The sequence below is a fragment of the Cibotium barometz genome, chromosome 53 (assembly GCF_041138505.1).
Source record: "Cibotium barometz isolate CiBa-2024 chromosome 53, ASM4113850v1, whole genome shotgun sequence".
Lineage (NCBI taxonomy): Eukaryota > Viridiplantae > Streptophyta > Polypodiopsida > Cyatheales > Cibotiaceae > Cibotium > Cibotium barometz.
The window spans coordinates 16,284,489-16,294,613 of NC_141098.1; the positions used below are offsets into that span (position 1 = coordinate 16,284,489).

Sequence of the window (10,125 nt, forward strand, 5' to 3'; positions counted from 1 at the left end):
GGACTGTATAAATCACCTAAAGGACAAAACTAGAGAAAAAAATGCCAACAAAGAAAGAATCCAAAATTCCTTAATCCGAACACAATAAGATAAACTTGTTGAACTCTAAAGAAAGACATTTCAACAAGTGAAAATGCCGACGAGATTACACTCATCAAAACATGCAGGCTATAGATAAAAGAAGTTTATCTAAAGAACGCCTACACTACAACTTCAAGTGAATTCAGAAAATGAGATTGTCTTTGAATGTTGGGGTCAACATGCCAAGTAATGTTAGCAAGGCAACAATCTTGAGCCCAAATTATCCGATAAAATAATATATGCGAGGAATTGCTAGCATCCCATACCACCCATACATACCTTAACAATTTGGAACTCCCTAGTATGCCGTCTAGGAAATATGAATAAAATCTTGCATAAAAGGAGTGAGATGGCCTTATCCTAGACTTTCACATACTAAAACATGTCTCTATATACCTGAGACCACATCAAGGAATAACTCTTTCCAAGTACATCATTAGAAAATAATTTGAATTATTGGCGTCTTTCCAATGATAAGTACCCAATAAACACAATAAATTGGGGTAGAAAAATAACAATTCACCTAGATACATAAGCAACTAGGTATCTAATTTGGAGTATGTACAAGAGTACAAGGAACATACTCCAAAATTACGTGCAAAAACGAAGGCAAATGCTACCTTCAAAGCACATGATATTATCCAAAGTATCCTCATAAAACCATGGATAGAAGCACCTCAAATCCATGAAAGCCATAGTTGATCATAAAAATCAATGCATGCCATGTAATGGTCATTAAACATGCCAAAAGAAGCATTAAAATTTGTGGCCAACTCATCGATCCAAAGTATATGAAACGTGGTGTTGTTCAAGCAAAACTCCAAAGTAAGAAAGTGAAACAAATGTGTGTAGCACTCATTAAAAAACCCCTAGACATAAGTGATCTAGGTAGAACTTCATGAGTCCATATAAAACTTGGAAACCATCCAATAAAATCCACCAAAACAACTAGATCAACTAACCCATGAATACCAAATAACCCTCGAAAATAAAAATTCTCAGAAAAAAGGTATTACCATGATTTTTTTCTAATTTTTCTTAATTTTCTAGGGCCTCAAAATATGCTAATTTTGAATTCCACCAAACCTATCTTATGGCATTCTAACGTATATTTTTCTAGAAAAATTTTAGCAATTAGATTTGCCAAAATACCAATCTCAAGGATTTATAAAAATAATTTCTAGAATATTCTTAAATTCTCCTGAGAATCCCATCGTTCATAAAATTTTCAATTCTGCCCGACAATTCTCAAATCCAATAAAAATTTATAATTTTAATGGATTTCCTAGTTTTCTGGGCAAAAAATAGATTTTTAAAGGAATTTTAATGGTCACACGGGCGCCCGAATGGACACACCACATGCCAATCACACCAATCCAACATTTTCTAGAAATTTAAAATAACCTTTGTCTAATTTTTTACTAATTTTTTAAAATTTTTAATTCACCCCGAACGCTTTAGAATACAAACAGTCCAAAAATTTTCGGAATCCCAATGGTCTTCTTGGAATACGGAAAGCCAACAGTTTCGAAAAAAATAAAAGACAAAAAAAAAAGAAATGTGAAAGGTCAAAAGTTTCCGAAATCCGAAAGGTCAAAAGATCCCTGGAATTCGGAAAGTCAATAGATTTCTCGGAAATCAAAAAGCCAAAAGGCTCCAAGAGAAAAAAAAATCAAAAAATTTCAAAGAAGATTTTATTTTCAAATCTCTTAATTCCTTTTTCCCTAAGCTTTTTTGAAAAGTTTTCTTAAATAAATAAAAAGACTCTTTTTTTATATCAAAAGCTTTAATTAAAAGCTTTTTTAAGCTTTAAACTCAAAGCTTATAAAAAAAATTTAATGGGGGGTGGTTATTTCCGCCTGGCGGCCTGCACAGCGAACCCCTCCCCCCCCCCCTCGCGTTTTGCGAAAAGCATGAGAGAGGAGGAGAGCTCCTCTCTCCTCTCCTTCTTCTCCATTCTTTCTTTCTCCACCCCCCCCTTCTCTATTAATTAAAATTTTAATTAAATTTTCTTAATCATAATTAAAACTTAATCATAATTAATATTTAATCAAACTGTGCCTTCTAAGAGGCATTCACACATGCGGGAGAGAGAAATAGAAGAAAATTTCAGTTTTGAGAGGAGAAAAGATTCCCACGCACACTAGAGAGCACTAAATGCATCAATTGGCTGCCCCATACTGCATTTCAGCAAAAAATTTGGCAGAAAATTGATAGCATCTCCGCAAAAAAACTGCCAAAATGCATTAAAAATATATTTTTTTTCATAAAAATGCTCTAAAAGTTTTTAATAATTAGAAAAATACCAAAAAGGGAATTTATTCTACCAAAAATACTCACAAAAAAAATATGGTATTTTGGTGAAAATTTCATAAATGCTTATTTTAAACAAAAAAAATTTAGAAAATTGCATTGAGCTTAGGGAATTCCCCTGCAACGTCGATTCGTCCATTTAATAGAAGAAACATGTGTTCCAATTGCCGTATCGATGATCCACATGCATAATAATCAAAATGAACCAACAAAATAACATTTTTATTTAGTAAATATTGAAATTTACTTTAAAAAATACCAAAATTTGGAATAAAAAAGAAAAAACAACAACAATTAACTAGAGGTTACTCTGATACCACTGTTAAAACCCTAAGATCTCTCTAGATAATTGTCATGCATAAACATGCACAAACCAGGTATAAACTCATCGACCCAACCACCCTCGAGCGCCCAAGGGATGCACACATGAATTATAATGAAGTACCTCAAACCTTAACCTTGATGTCCCATACCATCAAGAGATATGACTTCATTCCAGTAGCATATAGCTCTAGTGTGAAATGGTAGGTAAGTAGATACAATCCTCTACACAAGAGTGTTAAACAATCCTAAAATGGGATTGATCATGGTGAAAGACATAGAATAAGAAACATAATTAAGGTGGATTAAACCACACTAAGAACTCCATAAGAGAGAGATAGAGATTGCACACTCAACACTCAATTCTATTGCACTATCACAGATAAACCATACAATGATATAGGCTTTCTAGCCTTATTCCACTTTACATGTCATCATCCATGTGGCAACTCCTTTTTCACTCTTTTGGTCAATACTCACACACCATACAATATCACATGTGGCATTCTTATCTTACCACAATATCTTGCACCTTTAGGGTTCTTTCCCACAAACACACAACACCGTGATTACATCTCTTAACACCCTGTCTTAATCGAGGTGTTTCACAACTCACCCATCACCCATCAATGTGCTACCTCTCAACACTCCCCCTCAATGATACATTGGAGTGTCCATCAAACGAGCATGTGTGCATGTGTGCATGTGTCTACCATCTTAGACACCAAGTCCATTTTGAGCCGACTCGCTCACAGCAGAACCACTAAGTCTAATTTGAACATAAATGTTCGGGTGGGAACCAACCCATGCGCATGCACCTCACATGTGCATCGCTCATGCACACATTATTGTAACCATTTTGAGCTTCTCCGTGAGCTCGGGCAAGGCAACCCTCACACCAATGGGTGATTACAAAAATTTTTATTTTGAGCACGCAAGCTCGACGACGACGATTTGCCCATCATCAATTATGGATGAAAATAAAAATTACAAAGCCTTTTGGCCAAAGCTGGGTAGCGGACCCACGTGTGAAGTAACTTTTGCCATTACACCATAAAACAAAAATGAATCCAAATTTACGACTCCTTACACCATGCAGACAAGGCTTTCAAAAGAAGCATGTGTGTGAATGAACCCTTGTTTAAGTGTGTTTTACAATTCTAGTTCTTAATACAAAGAATAGACTACCATTGAATTAACCTAGTTTTTCCTTAATCGAAATCACCAAGAATCTAGTTGGATAGTCAGTCAAATGATGGGTAGATTACCCTGATGAGAGATCAATGATTCTCATTATGAAAATATAGATTAAGGAAAAAGGGTTTTGTGGAACCAATCTCAAACCGGGAATTTTACTTGCATAGAACCTCTGTTTTCTTTTAAAGGACTATTTTACGCCATAATGTTGGAGAAAGCATTTGGTATGTGTTTAAACTAAGAGGAGGCTCGTGTTGCAAACAACTTGGGGAGTCATTGAGGGACGTCGCTTGCGAGCGCCCTCGGAGGGGGCACCGCGGAGGGGGCAAGGGTCTCACATTATCCCACTTTACATGTCATCATCCATGTGGCAACTCATTTTCCACTCTTTTGGTCAACACATACACCATACAATATCACATGTATTCTTATATTACCACAATATCTTGCACGTGTAGGGTGCTTTCCCACATACACAACACTGCGATTACATCTCTCAACACCCCCTCTTAACCGAGGTGTTCCACAACTCACCCATCACCCATCAATCTAGCATTTTGCCAATAACCGTAATCGCTACCTCTCAACAAAGAGAACCTCCCTTGAGTGTGCCCCATGCCCCTATTATATAGGAGGGCCCTCAAGTGACTCTTGACTCTCCATTTCCTATGTGTGACCATTGGATGTCTGACCCTAACCTTAACCCTTTAAGGTTAGCCCTAACCCATGCTCCACTAGAGCTTGTTCCCATGCTCCCATGCTCACAAGCCTAATGTGGGTTAGCCTCCTAGTATATGCACATATAATGTGCACATAACATGCCCTTATCATAGACTCTCCCACACTTCACCCCTACTTAGTCTCTCATCCCCCCAACCCCTCACGTGTTGAAATATACAAGTGAATAGGGTGTGTGCGAGAACAAGCCCTTGATTAGAGGCTGTAAAAGAGAATGTGTAAATGTGAAGAACCTGTGAAAAGGTGAGAAGAATCTACTGGGAGAGAATAAAGGGTAGCATGAGAAGATTTAGGAAGTGTGGAGATATTTTGGGAGATATTCTGGGAAAAGTGAAGAGGTGGAGAGAATCAAGCAAAAGAGGTGGAGTGAATCAAGGAGAAATCAGTGGGATTAGATTCTTGGATTTAAACTGTATAAATTGAGGCATTGGCCTAATGAGAATTTGCTGGTTTTTTATTATCCATGCCTACATTAAGCTATTTGCTAATTACTCGTCTTAATTATTTGCTAATCACTTTGTTAATGATGTTGATTCTAGTATTTGATCCACCATAGCTCATCACATTGCTCTAATTTCAACATGGTATCAGAGCCATGCCTAGAATCCATCAGGTTTATGAGCCCATTATCTATTTAATTAGGATTAGTAGATAATTAAAAATTAATCAAATTTTTAGTTATTTTTCAACTCACCTCTGCACCCCCAGCCAGTAGAGGAGCTCCCTCTCCTTGCACACATCAAATTAGCCCAAACCCTTCTAGCACAACATAGCTATCTCATTGCTCTTCAAGCTCATCAAATCAGCGCAGCAAACCGTCGAGACGGGTTCAGGAGAAATCGTGATTTTCTCAGGCGCCTGTTTCTGAGAGAAAAATTGAGATCTTCACTTCATCAAATCAAATCAGCCTAATTCCTCTTAGCCCCATGGGTTTTCAAGCATGCTCTACAAGCTCGTGAAGTCAGAATTCAATTTGATCAAGTCTACAGTGAGATCCAAGCTCTTCATCAAATCTTCAGCCAGGTGACTTTGGTAAAACAGAGATTAAGCATTCAATATTTGGTCAAATCTTGTGTTTATTGGCTTAATCCTCTACTAGACTCATTGCTACTGATGGGCTTGAAAGCATTTGAGCTCATTTGAAGTCTAAGGCACCGGATCTGGACTCCCTGCATACTCTGTTTTCTGCACACAAAATAGAGGATTAATTTACTAATCAGTGATTAATCAATGCTAATCACTAAATTTTGGTGCAATTGACGTTTCAAATTAACCATTAGTATCTGATACAGATCCCTATAACTTCAGATTGCAATTCGGAGTTGGTTTGATACTCCAACCATTCCGTACAAATTGGTTACCCTTGATTTAATGTAATTTCTAGTAAAAATATGCTGATAAATTTGTGATAATCATCATTTTGCATTTAACCCTTGGTTAATGCCTGTAAATCTCACTCAAATTCAAGATTATTCACAACCAGAGTTGCATTTGGGAATGTGCATAAGAATGAATGCCATATGCATTATGTATTGGGCACATTACATCAGTGTAAAAATGGGATCAGACACTGCCCTTGTTCAGAATAAGGCAAGAGGTAAGACCTCCCGCATAAATTTGGGTCTACATTGCATAATGACACAAGATAAACATCAAAAGCCCAAAAGAACTGTCAGCAAAACATTTAAACATGTTGCTCACATGGAGCAAGAAGACCTGACGAAACAAACTCATGGCCCCAGCCATGAAAGAAGAAGAATATCTCTTTCCAAGAGGAAGATCCACACCAAGAAAATCTAGAGGAAGCATTGAAGGAAGACATGGACACGAGAAGAGAAGTTGCCACAAGAAGAGAAACTGCCACAAGAAGACTGAAAGAAGAGACGGATGCGTGGAGAGAAGCTGCCACCCACGAGAAGAAGATTGAAGAAAAGAGAAGATGTGAGGCTTCAAAGAGTGAGGAGCCATGTGAAAATCTCTGAGAGAGAGAGAGAGAGAGAGACCCCACAACCCAATGTAACCTGCCCCAACAAAGTCAAACCACCTCTGAGACACCGATGATCGTGGTAGATAGATGTATGTGTGAGCACTTTAGTCAAGGTCGCGGGCACTTGTAGTAGCCTTGGACACATAGAGAGAGAGTGTGTCAAGGACTATGAGTTTAGGGACTTGAGGCACTGGCCGAGGGCTATCAAGTAAGAGAGAAACTTGGTACAGGGTCCAGGTGTGCTAAGTTAACTTGAGGGGAGGTGTGCTAGACACTGGTCTTGCGGACTATCAAAGTAAGAGGGAAACTTGGTATAGGGTCCAGGTGTGCTAGAGAGTATTCACTTGAGGGGAGGTGTTGAAATATACAAGTGAATAGGGTGTGTGCAGGAACAAGCCCTTGGTTAGAGGCTGTAAAAGAGAATGTGTAAATGTGAAAGAACCTGTGAAAAGGTGAGAAGAACCTACTGGGAGAGAATAAAGGGTAGCATGAGAAGATTTAGAAAGTGTGGAGATATTCTGGGAAAAGTGAAGAGGTGGAGAGAATCAAGCAAAAGAGGTGGAGTGAATTAAGGAGAAATCAGTGGGATTAGATGCTTGGATGTAAACTGTATAAATTGAGGCATTGGCCTAATGAGAATTTGCTGGTTTTTGATTATCCATGCCTTCATTAAGCTATTTGCTAATTACTCACTAATTATGTCTTAATTATTTACTAATCACTTTGTTAATGATGTTGATTCTAGTATTTGATCCACCATAGCTCATCACATTGCTCTAATTTCAACATCACGGTCACGTAGCCCCCTCCCAAAAGGCAGCAAGGATTGAAGAAGAGTTTCCAACCTTTCCCATATCCAATTGGACCCGACTAGTTGTCATCTCGCCAATTGGGTGAGGAGTCAGTACAAAACTCGCGGGGTATTGACCACATAGATGTTCACCTAAATGAGCATCCTCCTTGGGGAAGAAGAGAAGAGAAGAGGGAAGATGCAAGGGTCAGTTTGGGAAAATGCACTTAGCCAACCCTAAAGCGCGTTAACTCCTTTATGTGAGGTCACTACGGGTTCACTCCACCACCACCACTTGTGTCACTCAAGTGGAGATTTCCTTGAGCTAGGTAGGGAGCAATGAGAGAAAGAGCTATGGAGATCTCTACTCCTATCTCAATGCCATCATGTGTGCAAGAGAGAGAGAGAGAGAGAGAGAGAGAGAGAGAGAGAGAGAGAGAGAGAGAGAGAGAAGAAGAAGAAGAAGGGAGAAGGAAGAAAGCATCACCCACAAACACACACATACAATTAAGCAAGAAAGCATGCATCAACACACAAGATCATCACCATAAGCCACAAGAGAGTAAAGAGAGAAGAAGAAGAAGACTCAACTGTGATAATAGGATTGTATATCCTTTTCATATTTCATAAGTCACCTAGATGTACATAGAGCTAGAGAAGCAATTTTGGGCCCCTAATTGTTAAATGGGCGGTCGTGTATAAAATAAGTGACTTATGAAATATCCTATTGAGACTCGGGATGTGGACATCATTGAGGTGCAATAGGAGAATGATGATAAAGGAGCCAAGAAAGATGACATGCTTTCCATAGTCGTCAATTGGGTAAGAGGGTCCCGTTAGGCTTGATGAGTGATGTGATGGAGCCATTCTATGTTAGATGCTCTACCCCTCCTCCCAAAGTTCCTCTATGCCATCTCATTCCTATTAACGGGTGTGAACACCCCCTAGCATTTTGGCATAGGTTGGGTGTGAACACCCCCTTACCACCATTAGTAGCATTAGCTTAGGCTAATGAGTTGTGGGATTTGGTTATTACAAGATGTCATATCAAGAAGTGGTTACAAGAGGGCTAGTGGGGAGTTAGGATCTTGTGGAGGTTATGGGAGTCCAATATTCACATGGGTAGCCAATAGTCACATGGGTATCCCAAGAGTCACATGGTTGGATGGCTATATAAAGCCCCTCTTGTATGCAAATTGGACATCTATGACTATGGTATGTACATGATTCTTGGACACGCAATATGTGATACATGGATACACTATGATGTTATGTTGTTATGCTTGTATGTTTATCTTGTGTCTTTTATCTTGTTCTTGATCCATGCCTCCTACTCCATGCTCATGTGTACATGTGTACTCCATGGCTATGTATGTAGGAGCATGTGATTTCCTCCATGTCAACAAGGTGATGCTAACCTTGGCCATCATGACGACGGGACAAGAAGCTTCAATCTTCTCCTTGCCCACAAGCTCTTGATTAGAATTCTAATGCCTAATTCATACACATTTTCTGCAAGAAGAGAGATTAGTAGCATGATTCTTTTTAGATTTCTAGATTATCTTGAGTACTAGAATCATGAGGAAGAAAAATATATCGGTAGTATTTTGATCATAGAGTGTGTGCGAGAGAGAAAAGGAGAAAGTATAATCTTGGTGAGAGAGAGGACTATTTTTAATTCATCTTCTCTTCCAAAGGCTTCTCTAACGTGTTAAGCGATCCCATGGCTCGTTATACAAGAAGAGGTAGGTTTAGGATTCAACATGGCTTCTTCTCGGTCTTTGATAGTATTAAGTCTTCATCAGTAGATTCATGACTTGCACAACATGCATCAAAGCCATCAAAGGGTCGGACATCTGAGTCATGCTTGGGAGAAAACACCATAGCAATGTTGTGTGCATCCATCTTATTATACCCTTCCTCTTGCATAACATCTGCCATCAAATTGATGGCCCAATTCAAGAGAGCTGCTTGGGTTGGGGGCAACATTCTGACCGCAATGCACTGGTCCTCTGTATTGCACTACATGACTTGTTCAGGTGTGAGGCTATCCAATACACCTATGAGCAATTCCCTAAACCACACCCTCATAAGACCAGCCAAGCAATGGACATCAATGTCAGTTTAACTAGTCTCTTAGATGCTCCTCTTGATTGTTCTCTACATTAATCATGAAAATGCCTTCAGCTTGTAGACCACCTCGATCATATAGCCTCTCTTGTAGGAGCAGCAAAATCATTGGAACATTGTTGCCTTTTCCATCATATGAGCACTTCATAGACTCAGTCGCCTCTGTTTTTTTATTATCCGCAGCCATGGGGGCAGACGAAAAGACCACTTCCATCTTGCAAACTAGCTATGGTGAACGAGAGCTTCTTAAAGAGGCCAGCTTTTAGAGAGAAGACAAAGCTTCACAGCCGACCCAAGCTTTCAATGAGCTTACAAGGAAGGCCAACTATGGCAGCAGTCTGCAGATTTTATGACACACAAGGCTACAAAAACCTTAAAGACCAGATTGGGAAGGTCACCCGCCCAAACACTAAGAGAAAGATCGACCCCTACCTTCGACCCCTACCTAACAACACTCTTCAAAGCACAACTAGGAGCTGCAAAAGAGGAGGAGAGCTAGAAGGAGGAAGTAAGCAAAAAAGAGGATGCAGGGTGCAAGGATGAGATAGAGGTAAAATCCTAGCAGGAA

At 39.2% G+C, this 10,125-nt stretch overlaps 1 pseudogene; it reads right to left on the minus strand.

Moving 5' to 3' along the window:
* Nucleotides 1-8,980: 8,980 nt before the first annotated feature.
* On the minus strand, nt 8,981-9,744 carry LOC147608359 (rho GTPase-activating protein 2 pseudogene; annotated as a pseudogene).
* Nucleotides 9,745-10,125: the final 381 nt, after the last annotated feature.